Source organism: Monodon monoceros, unplaced genomic scaffold (assembly GCF_005190385.1).
Source record: "Monodon monoceros isolate NGI ecotype Baffin Bay Population unplaced genomic scaffold, NGI_Narwhal_1 Super_Scaffold_3, whole genome shotgun sequence".
NCBI lineage: Eukaryota > Metazoa > Chordata > Mammalia > Artiodactyla > Monodontidae > Monodon > Monodon monoceros.
Genome location: NW_021703780.1, coordinates 28,503,861 through 28,516,600, shown reverse-complemented (window position 1 = coordinate 28,516,600; position 12,740 = coordinate 28,503,861).

Here is a 12,740-nt window from a genome sequence, read left to right as displayed (position 1 = left end):
CGTTAGAGGGAATAAGTAGAAAAGAGCATTCAGATGAGTGTCGGTTTGTCTAGAAGGTAGAATTTAACACTGACATAGGAAGTCCCTGAAGGTAGACCATACCCTGTCATTTACTAACTGGTTAACTGGAACGTGGACTTTAACACAGCTTTGAAAAGCAGGAACAAGAAAAGATTAGTAGGGTGATGGGGGTGTGGGGCGAGGGGAGGAAGCGTTTAATTCTAGGAGCCTTGAGGGAAGTTCTGAAAATTCTCTTCTGCTTCCAATTTGAAAATACGATTTAAAAAGTGATCCTCCATGTTGTAGTTTTACATTTTTTTTTTTTTGTGGTACTCTGGGATCTGGGAGGCTCCAGAAATGTTCCCAGTATCGATAGGGAAGGACAGAGCTGGTCCTTGGGATAGAATGGAGGAAGAAAAGAATGATTCTTTGAGGGTGAGCTTGTATACACCGGGCTGTCGGTGGGTAATTGCCCCACCCCCAGCGTCTTCCAATGATTTGAAAAAGCCCTGTGTAGTCTCCAGACACCTCTACTAATGTAAGTTTACTTTAGCTTAAAGAAAGACATTTCCTTTTGTTTGCTGATGTGGTTGTGTGTAAGACAGACTTCGAAATCATGAGCAGGCACTATGTCTATTCTCCTCTAGGTTCTGGTGACTGGTCCAGTGCCTGATGTGGGATGGGCACTAGGAAACTGAATGGTTGAAATCAGTCATCAAAAGGGTAGCTAGGGCTTCCCTGGTGGCGCAGTGGTTGAGAGTCCGCCTGCCGATGCAGGGGACACGGGTTCGTGCCCCGGTCCGGGAGGATCCCACATGCCGCAGAGCGGCTGGGCCCGGCCCGTGAGCCATGGCCGCTGAGCCTGCCCGTCCGGAGCCTGTGCTCTGCAACGGGAGAGGCCACAACGGTGAGAGGCCCGCGTACCGCAAACAAAACAAAACAAAACAAAAGGGTAGCTATCAGGTTAAGATTTGGGAAAGATTTGGAAATATGGGCTAGCATATTAAACCAAGAATGTAACATCCTAGATATCTGATTTATTCCTTAAGTTCACTTATTCACTTGCTTCTATGTACCTCCATTTAAATATGACCTGTCTCATTAATGAGTGAATGAATAAATGAATTTGTGAAATGGGAATTAAGAAAAGAAATGCCCTATTAACTTGAAAGTTTGGATTTCAAGAATCATAGTAAATTCCAAATACATTTTGATTTTTTCCAAGTAGAGTGAGGCAACAGGAGTATATTATGCAGTAAAATCCTATTATTTGACTCTTAGAAATATAGTTGTCTCAAGAATCAAGCATGATGCTTATTTAGAACTGAAGTGGTAACTAAAAAATTTTTCTCATTTAGTTTTCCCTTGAAAAACTCAATACCACCTCTAATGAGCTTTAGAAATATGAACCCCAAATCCACCAATGGGAATGCTTCTCCACTAAGTTAGTGAAAATGAGGGAGAAACAGGAAGAGCGGAGGAGACTGAGAGTAGGATACTGAAGGAGTCACTGATGCCTGCATAACAAAATGTCTTAAAGACTTCCGAAATGTCAGAGGACATTTTATAGAGTGAAGATATACAAGCAGACCTTGGAGATATTGCAGGCTCGGTTCCAGACCACCAAAATCAATGGAATATTGCAATAAAGCAGGTCACACGAATTTTGTAATTTCCCCGTGCACGTAAAAGTTATGTTTACACTCTACTGTAGTCTATTAAGTGTGCAGTAGCATTGTGTATAATTGTATGTAGGGATCTTCCCAGTTTTATCATTTGATGATGAAATAAATTATATATATATATATATATATATATATATATATATCCCTCACATGTATCACAGGCTCTAGAATAGACAGACATTATATACATTACATGAAACATATTTGAGAGCAAAAGTCATTCAAACTGTATATGTGCATTATTGTTGGTTTGGTTTTAATTTGGTTTTAACATTGACCAAATCTACATAGGCAAATACTGCATTCTCTCATTCAGTTTTGAATTCAGGAAGCTTTTATTAAAGGGCCTGTAGTCTACACTGTCCTGAATGTTTTGGGAGATGCAAAAAAGGGGAGGATGTGCTTTCAGTTCTTTAAGAATTTGGGGGTTTTGGCAAAGTCTTGACCTCTATCTACATTATAAATGGTTTTAATAGTAAAAATTTTTAGATGGGGATCTACAGACACCAGTAGGGTTTACTTTGATGGCATACGGTGAGAAAATGCAAAATGTCAAGACAGATCCTGGAAACAGATTTGCAGAGGTGCTTCTGTGCCCCAGATGAGGAGAGAACCACGGGGTTTCTGACAAGTCTTTTCGAGCTGAATTCATTCCTTGCCTGGGGCAACGATCTGCCGTAATCTCTGGATATTTGAACGCTTGGTTTGAGCAAAGGCAAAGTTCACAAATCTGTTTCTTTCCCCAGGTTACAATAAAATTGGGCCAGCTAGGCGGTTTGGGGAAATTATGCATTTTCTCCCAAACAAAGATTAGAGCATCAGAGAGACAGCATCGTTTAGAAGTACTGAGTACGGTTGCTCATTCACCCAGAGCTGATCTCAAACTCAGGTTCTGTCATTTACCAGCTGCATAGGCCTGGGCAAATGACTCGGTCGCTCAATGTCCTGATTTGTTCTAGCTGTGAACTAGGGACAGTCTTACCTCATTAGGATTTGTTGTGAGTGATTTAAGTTTGTAAGGTTCTTAGGACAGTTCTGGTCCACTGAAATTATACCATAAATGAAAGCTGCTATGATCAACACAGCTAGTGTTAGGAATTGCCACCTCGGGAAGATGCTTACCTGTTTAAGCCACATTTGGAGGCAGTGCATTAGACCAAGAGAGTAGAGGTTTGCTCCATTCCAGTGGGAGCCCTTCTGGAAGGAGAAGGGGGCAGGAGTGCCTTGTCTATTTAGTTCGAGCGGAAGGATCAAGATGATCAGCCCTTCACTGAGGTGAGAACATTATAATTTCCCACTATGGATCTTTATGGAAATAGAGGCAGAATCAGAAATTCTCTTTGAGGTTTCAAACTAGTTATAGAAATTCTCAAATAGTTACCTGGCCCTCAGGTTACTAGCTGGAGAGTGTAGTTAGAGCAGAGAAGATTCCATTTTGAAGGCTTATTTAGGATTTTTAACCTGTTAATGTCTATGTATGATGTGTAGCGTGTGGTCTAAATCCTTGCTGCCTACAGTGTATTCTTCAGAACAAGAGCTTGGGTATTTTTTCAAAGCTGGCTAGATTCTCCTTCTCACAAAACCAGGGGAAGGGAACATAAGGCTGGTGGGTGAGTCAACACATTCCTCGCCTACAGGGGTGTTTTAGTGGGGATTTACTACTCAAAGCTAACTTATTTAGAGAGAAGGAAATTTCCCTTGATACCAAGACTTACACTTTTGTAAGTATTTTCTTACTTACATCCACTTACACACGCACCCAAGTGAACAAAATCTAATTTTGTTAGAGGAAAAGAAAAGCATCTGATCCATTTGAAAAATGAGCCAAATTCGACAGCAGCCAACATGTGGGATTTATCCAAACTGCCCCGAATTATATCTGAAGCGACACATTTTGACATTCCATCCATGTAGGAAGCACAGCCATGGATGAGCCCAAACTGATCAAAAGTTTTAAAGCATAGGAAGTGAAGAATAATAGCATGAAAGTAGCAAGTCACTCTCAACACTCCCGGAGAGTGGAGAACCTGGCACCCTTCTCTAAATACAGGACCAGACCTGAACACCGCACAAATACCTCCAAGCTCGGGTTTTGCAGGAACTCGCTGCCGTTGGGGAATTGGCAGGGCGTCCATCCAAAAGAGAACCTAATTCTGCAGTTGAGCTTGAAACAAAGCCCTTAGCTCAGGGTGAGGATGAAACCAAGAACTCTTTAAAGATGATACTAGTCCTAAGATAGGGAAGATGCCCAAGATGAGAAAAGACCCTACCCTTTGTTGTCAACTCAAGTCCCACTGCTTGCTGCTTACCAAATCAATACTCAGAAATGTTGATAGAAAGTAAAGGTGCCTTTAATCAGAATTCTGGCAATCTGGGGAGGCTGTGGATTCAGTGTCCCCCTAAGACTACCTCTGAAGATTCTGTTGGTCCGTGAAAACTTTTAAAGGGAAACAGGGAAGTAGTCTCGGTTAATCATTGAGATGGGGGTCAAACATGTCATCGACGTGCCCTACTGTGTGCAGGCTTGTGTACAGGCTCTTCGACTCCCCGTGATCTGCCTCCGGATGTTATCTTGTTCACACAGGTTGGTCACACAGTTTGTTCGGGAGACTACTGAAGGGGAAGCTAGGGAAGAGATCTGGTCATCTGCTAATTACTTATTCTTCATTTCTACTGCTTTGATCTACGGAAAGAACTGACAAGTTAGGCAAGGTATTGTGTGACTAAAAGATTTGAAAGGTGCGCTTGGGCGGGAGATGGGTAGAGCATAGGGGTGCCTAGTTTCAAAGTTAGTTACGATGCAGCTTTGCTAAAGCGACATGTGAAGGGGCTTCCTGCTGAGGGCGGTTTCCTGCAAAGAGCTGTTTACGACACCATCTCTTTTGAGCCTTCTCCTGGTATTGAGAGCTGAGGTAGCTGGGCAGCCACCAAGGAGGAGCCTGCAACGGAGGGTGTGGGCTGGGAGCAGGACAGTCCCAGAAATCAGCAGTCTGGTCCACCTGGAGCCAGGAGACCAGGCAAGCACTGCTGTGAGAAGCAGCTGGCTCAGGGGTCTTCATGGTAAGAATCAAGAGCCCCTGGACTGTAATGGGTTGAGTGGATAAGGCAGAAATGAGAGGGCGGTGGAGGTGCATGAGACAGTGGATGAACAAGAGAATTTCCTGTCTTGTGCGGGGTTAATGCAGCTGTTGCTCGTCCGGTCCCTGCGGCTGGACACGGAGACTTGGAGGATCTCATAAACTGGGGACTCTGTGGCAGAGGAGAGCAACGACTTCTTCTAGGCAGACTCTACAAAAAAATATTTGCTTGCAAAAGTTGATATAAAAAGGACTCCTTTAAATTCGTTTAAAAATTATTTATTTATATTTAGCTCCTGGAGGAAATACCAGAAGTGGTTAAATCATTGTGTGCATCATTTAGCAGCAAAACAAACACCCTGACTAGAATATCTAGCTGTTGCCTCACCCCTTGGTCACCCTAAATTTCCTAGGCGGTGGCACCAATGCCATGCCCTTACTGGTCATGATTAACTGAATAATTCTGAAGGTTATGTATAAAGGCATTGTAAGTATACCTGTGATACTGGAAGGAAGTAAGGGAGCGGTTTATTCCGTATTCAGCAGTGTAGTGCCTTGGTTCGGTTTAGTGTTGTCTTGATTTAATTTAGCACAAGTACAGCTTCCTTTATTTTCAGTCGACTGTGCGGAACTATGGAAGTGTTTCCAGTATATGCAGATTGTTTCCAGATTTCCATTTTGGGATCATATATTTGAGGACAGAGTAGTCCTCATTCTCATCCAAATGTGGCAACTGAAGCTCATCTATCAGAGTCGCCTGAGGTGCTTGTTTAAAATGGAAATCCTCAGGCCCCATTCCACACCTCCTACATCAGACTCTCTGTGGAGTGGTACCTATTTAAATCTGTGTGATGTTTAAATCTAGTGGTGTTTATTTATATCTGCATTTAAATAAACATCCCAGGTGGTTGTTATATGTTCCTCGGTTTGAGAGGGTAGTTTTAAGAAGGAATAAGAGGGAATGCTAATCTAGGTGATATGGGTCTAAACAGGGGTATGGGGGCTTCAGAGGAAGAGATGGATGATAGATGTAGTTTGGAAATAAAAATTGGTAAGAGTTGGTGATTCATTGGCTGTGGGTAATGGGTAGCAAAGGAAAAGGAAATGCTCTTCCTGATTAAAAAAACTCTGACTTAAGTTATTGAAATGAGATAGAGACTATTTTTCTCCCACCTAAAACTGTACCTCTTCCTGCCTTCTCCCCCAGGATAATTCAGATAGTTGCTCACTAATTTCTTGTTTTTTATTCTGGAAATGAACCAGAATGTCTAAAAATGAACACTCAGTTTAGTTCCCCAGAAACTCAAAACGATGTTCAGAGTGGTTGGTCGGAATGTATATTTATTCAAATGAAGGTCCCAATACATAATACAGTATATTTTTGAAATTGTCATGCCAAATGTGAGGGATGTGGAGCCTGGCAAGAAGAATTTAGTTAAACGAAGGAGTCTGTTCTGTGGGCAGATTGGCCATTAGAGAGCTAATGAAGACTTGTTTATGAACCAATGTTATCTTTTTTTTTAATTTCTGGGAGAAAATGTTATTTAGTTGATAATTCTATCATCCCACATGTCTGTTGATCAGATTCCTCAAATGAAACACTCAAACTTCACAAATCCACAAGCTAACCTGTCATAGATAAACCAGAAGCATCATCCGAGGTCCCTCCCATATATTTGAAGGAAACACTTCAAGGATACCGTTGGCCTTGGCTGTTCTGAATAGCACAAGCCCCTGTGTGATGCCAGCAAAGCCCCAAGCAACAATCTGATTGGAAAGAATATTGCTAAGGGAGTTGTCAGAACTGGTTTCTGTCCCCGGTTAGTTGTATGACCTTGGTCCAACACATGACTGGATAGTGATGTTAAATCAGATTTGAATGTAAACCTCAACGAGCTTGTTTTCTAACAGGAAGGGCAGAGTCAAGGGATAGATGGATAGACGGTTTGGCTTTAAGGAGGAAGTAGTTTGAGAAGAAACTTAAAGTATGGGTTAGGTTTTTGGGTATGGGAGGAGGTCGGGGGACTGGCCCCTGAGGGGCATGACCAGAGGATAGAAAACAGTTTGCATTGGATGGATCAAAGACTGTGTAGGAGTAAGTTAGGCTGTACAGGTGAGTAGGGGGCAGATCCTAGAGGGTCTTACAGGTTAGTCTGAGGAGGTTGCATTTCATTCTAGGCAATATATCTCAGGAGTAGAAGACAAGGACAGGAGTTGGGAGGCTAGGCAAGTGGAACAGAGAAGAAGGGAGTCCTGAACTAGAATAGTGACCATTAGAATGTTCAGGAAGGGCACAGGATGAGATGCATCTGGAAAGCTTGAATCTGCAGGACCACTTACATGTGGGAAAAGGAAAAAGAAATTCATGGGAGAAGCTGTCCTCAATGACAATGTCCATCTCCACCCCTGTCCTTCTGGGGTGTGTGTGTGTGTGTGTGTGTGTGTATGTGTGAATGTGTGGTATGATTAGGGTCTGGATTTAGTTTTAGAATCTCCCACTGACCTGGTGGTATGCTTCTCCCCGAAATGCAATTTTTCCTTCTCTACAATGGGAATAACATACTTACTGGCTCTGAAGAGTGCATCTAAATTGCTCACATGGTGTCTGGCACGTACAGAGATGTTAGCTTACAAATGTTGGTTCTCTGACCTCCCACCCCCACCCTATTTGTCCTATTAGGAGAAAAGTAATTTACAAGGAATGTCAGAATAATGATGCACCCTAGGAACATTGAAGTCAACTAGCTGAATGGTCCCATTCTAGGATAATGGCAGAGTTACCAACTACAGCATGCTGGAGACCCACACTTTCAACATCCTCCCCTGCACACCTTAATCTAGTAAATAAGGGACTGATGTTCTAATGAATTGGGCTTTTGAGAGCTCATCTGGACCCAGAGCTGATTCAAGGAGGTCAGTCTGTGTCTCCTTCTGGGTCAGCTTCACCCCCCATCTGTAATTTGACTTGTTCTCTTACAGAAGAGGTGCTGGGCAGACATGAGTGTGCATTGGTGAAAATATATTTTAGAACTGACAAAGCAACGCATAGGGGTCTTCTGCTGATGGGAAGGGTCGCCAGGTTAGGGAGGCAGGTTTGGTCCTGATGCCTTTATGGTAGTATCTGAGTACCTCCCTAGGGTTTTTTCCAGGTCAAGTCCAGTTTCCATGAGGATAGTGTGGGCTTCCTGTGCTCAGAGGTTCCGTCATGACAGTTAATGTGGAGGTCATTGCAGATGCAGGTTGCCAGATGTGGGTCCCATGTGTGCAGAAACTGCCCAATTCTCACAATCGAATGACTTCCTCCTCTTTTTTTTCTTTTCTTTTTTTCCACCTTAAGGATCTTGGGAATGTCCCCTATTAGACGTCTTTAGAAAATAAGAAGTCAAACCAGGGCAACCTGAATCAATTTTTTTTTTTGTAAAGAGGAGAACAGAGATCCATTCTTCTTATAACTCAATAGAATTGTTTTTTAATTTATTTTTTCTTTATTTGAACTGTACAATAGGAACAAAATAAGAAGAGTCTAGCTTAATTTCAAAGGTAACTCTTAGTTGAAAAAGAAAGTCACAGTGCTTGACCAGAGGGAGAGTGGAGATAGGAAATTTAGAAGATGGAAACAAACTTAAGTATCTTATAAATTTTGAGTGGATTATAAACACATAAGAGATGAATAAAAAGGCCCTGCTTGGAGACTGAAGTGGTCTAGTTGGGAAATGACTAATGCATGAACACAAATCTTGGTGGCAGGTTGGTTAGCTGAGAACTTTCTAAAGATTAAATGAACAATAATAGAATTTTGTTAATGCCCTAAAATGAGTTTAAATCACTAAATACATGATGCAAATATGCAAGTACCTTTAATTGGGCACAATTAAAAATAATGAGGTATGTTTAAAATAATGCCATTTAGAGCAAGAGAGCAGTTAGGGAGAATTTGTCCAAAAAGCCAACAAGTGATATTAGTGTGGTGATTTCATTGTTATCAGTAGAGAGAATTCTATTCATATAATAAATTGGGCACTTTAGCAAGTGAAATAGGTTCTAGGTCAACTGCACATCCTTTCCCTGGCAGCTGGAAACCTTGGCATTCCCAGAAGACAGCTTTAGTTAAAATGAAAAATGTACACGACCCTTCAAGTCCAGCCTATTTCTTACTGCATCGGGTCAATGGAATGTTCGGCATATTCAATTCTCTGTAATCCAGCGCTGATTCTATTTTTCCTTCTGCTAAAGTGGGGTTGGTTGGTTTGGGCTGTAATAGTGTATCTTGTAGGCATATGAGCGAAAAAATTAAGCGAATTGGGTTCTCCTTGACTACTGTCTCCACGGGTGACCTCTTCAGGTTCTTTCAGGTGTGTGAAGAGTTTCATCTCCAAGTTAGTGAGAGAAGCAGATAATTTACCTTTGCACGAATGGGTCTGTGAACCTCAGAAGATTAGCCATTCCTCTTGGATTTGTGTGTGTGTGTGTGTGTGTTTCTGGTTTGCTTAGTATCTTTTCAAAAAGAATTTTGGAAAAAAGAAAATTTTTTGGAATATTTCAAACATACAAAGGAGAAATAGTACAATGAATTCCAACATAGCCATCATCCAGTTTCAACAATGATCAACACATAGCTTATCTTATTCCATGTTTACCCTCATCCACTACCTCCCTCTCACTCTTCCCCCATTGTTTTGAAGCAAATAACATCCTGGGATTTCACCACAATTTTATGAATATCTGATTTGTGAGAACAAGATTTCCCAAACTATGATCCACGAAAACCCTGTCCTGAAAAGCTACAGCAAAAATAAAGGGTTTTAATCTTCAAATACTCTGGGCAAATGCTAGACACCATCTCTCCTTTTTGAAGAGGTTCCCTGTACATTAACATATTAATGGTTCTGAGAAATCTGCGTGTAAGAAATTTAAACCAGTATCTTCCAAACTTAATTGAGTCTAGAACTCTTTATTTCCAGCAGATCCTATTTATATCAAGTGGAAAAAATGTTAAGAGAAAATATTTACATTTACTAGGCACTCAGTATTTGCCAAGTTTTCTATAAAACATTTTTATATGCATTGCCTTATTTAATCCTTATAATAATACTTTGAGATGGGATTTCCAGATGAATATATTGCCCTGTTTTCAGATGAAGAAATTGAAGCTCAGAAGTATGAAATAACTTGATGAAGGTCACACAGTAGGTAAGACACAGGGGCAGGATCTACCTCCAGAGGTGTGTGACCCCCTGGAACCTGAGCTCTCATCCACCATGCTGTACATTTGGAGAGGAGGGGTTAGCGATATCTGATGACATGAGCATCCTCTAGTGGCTTTGATATCCTCTTGTTTTCTTATAGTGACAAGGGAAACAAAGGGACAACAAAGCACACTTGGTCAGAGTCACTAGGCTAAGGATTTTGTTTAATAATACTATTTTCTATTGCCATTGTGCTTTGTACTTTCTAGATTATTACCAATGCCTTATGAAAAGGGTAGGATGAGTGTTATTCCTATTCAGCTGATAAGGCACAGAAAATGTACGTGTCTTGACCAAAGTCAAAAGTTTGTTACAGCCCTGGAATTCGAACCGCAATATTTACATCCATTGCATTTTCTTTTGACTGCCCCTGACTCCTGGCTTGTTCTGGTTGATGTGAACTGTGGAAGCAAAGAAAAGGGAGGTTTGTGGGGAGACTGACTTAATTCAGAATTACTTGATAGTGGAGAGTCCACAAGTGGTAATGCTCTTTTCAGAAATATTCTAGAGGCAAGCTCTGGTGCTTTCCTTAACAGCTATATCATGTTTCTCATGTTTTAGGGTAGGAAAGGATAAATCTAAAGATTTCATTGTTTTAGGACAACCTATGACTCCCATCATGTCCCTTTGCTCCTTTAGACCAGGAAAAATTCCACCAATGCTCATCATGAAACCTGCCCACATCCAACCTCAATCTGTTTTGGAAGCTCTGGCCCATGCCTTGTTGGTGATGGCAGAGGCTCTGTGGAACCACTTTGTGGTTCCTTAGCAGAGATGTCCATGATATAGCTGGAAAGGCACTGAGGGAGAGTTGGAAGAGCAGCTCTTTGTTATCTATCTTACTTTCCTCTGTCAAGGTCAGAGTATTGTCTTCCAGAGTACACATTTGGTAAATTCTCCCCTGAGTGTAAAATCATGCAGAACAGTTTTAAAATTATGCGATTATTTTCAAATGTGTCATGGGAAGCAGAACAGTTGTATAATATCTACACAGAATTAAGCGCCAGCAGTTTTAGAGCTTTACTGAGGCAAACTAAAACACTTCTGATTAACTGGGCATTTATTTTGGCTGAGACAGACTTGCGTGGAGATAGGGAACATTTGGATGTATGCTGCTAATAATGAACATTATCACTTCATTAAAGTAGGTCAAAGTAAGCAAGTGTGATAGGTTTTTTTTCCCCACATGCTATAATTACCAAGGGAATTCAGCAGGTTTTAGTCCTGTATATAGCTAGGCCATAATAGTATCTAATAAGCAATCATTCATTGCAGGTGATTAAAATACATGTCTCCAGACAGATTAAAAGAGGAGAGATAGAGAGTAAAGCATCATGATCTCATTATTATATTCTCCTCTCATAATTAAGGAAGGTGTAAATTTAAAACTTAATAAAAATGTGGAGGCACCATGATATAACAAGAAGAGCATTGGTCCTTGGGTTAGACAATCGGAGTTAAGGAATCAGTTCTTATACTTTTGACAACATGGCCTTGAGAAAATCATTTAATTTCTTTGAGCCTTGGTTTGCTTATTTGGAAATGAAGATAATAATTATTTGGGGAATCAAATAATATGATATGGGTATGTACAGTCCTAAAAATTTGTTAATAATAATTTTTAAATGTGAATGATAAAGCCAGACTAGAAAGGCAGCAACAAATGACAACAGGGTCCCCTGTACGACGTGGTGTATCTGGGCGTGCAAACCTGAGACTTATGTCTGTGAAACAGGAGTGCATCAGGCTGTCTCCAAGTTCACTGATGAGAGGAGGGTCAGCTAGCTCAAGAGCAATGAGCCAGAGAAAACCAGAAGAGCCAATCACACACTAAGTATCAACCTTAGAAATGCAGTACACACTGATTTTGGGATCTGTGACGCTAAGAAGAAAGAAAGGTGTTTTTTTTTTTCTGGCCTGGTCACTTTGTTCCTGGTTCCTGGTTCTAAGTTTCTAAGTATGTGTAGGTCAATGGTTATTGTGATAAGAGAGTGTAAATCTTGTTTATTTTTCTGGTTGGTTTAATTAGGTTGTGTTTGTCCAGAATGAAAAATGTCTATTCCATGAACCCAGGGAGCTATTGCTCATACCAAACTTTCAAATCAGTGAAAGCATTCACTTGCCCTAGGAAGTCAGGCAACTTATCCATGTTTCATTCTTGGAGGTTTTAAAACTCAGAGAGCCCCAAAGGCTCTTCCCACAAAACACAGAAAGCTGGTGATAGAGCCAGAAAAGCCTTCATGAATCAGAACTTTTCCACCTGCTTTATCTACTGGAAGTTAGATGGGTGTTTTGTAAAGTATCCTGAGCGTGGCTGTTACTCTGCAAAAAGAATATCATTAAGGAAAAGAGAGACCTTAAAACATAGCTAAGGTAGGTAGAAGTGTCTGGCATATGCTGGGGGTAACTTTCAGAGGAATCTGTGGCAATCTGGTAAAAGAAATTTGAAAGTCTGCAGTAATTACATCCTAATAGGTGGGCTATATAATCTCCCCAAATGAAAAAGGAAACAAATTCCAGTTATTTTTCAGACAAGCCTTGGGTAGATTACAAATAGTTTGAGTGGCAGGTTGAATTGTTGGGGGAAAATGATTTCCTCTGTAATTAAGTTTGTCTCTTATGCTATAAATGTCAAATGAGAGAAAAAATATAGAAAGATTTCAGTTCATCCTAAAGAGACTACAAAATAATACTAAGAAGAATTTTTAAAAGTTTTTTACTTGATGTTTGCA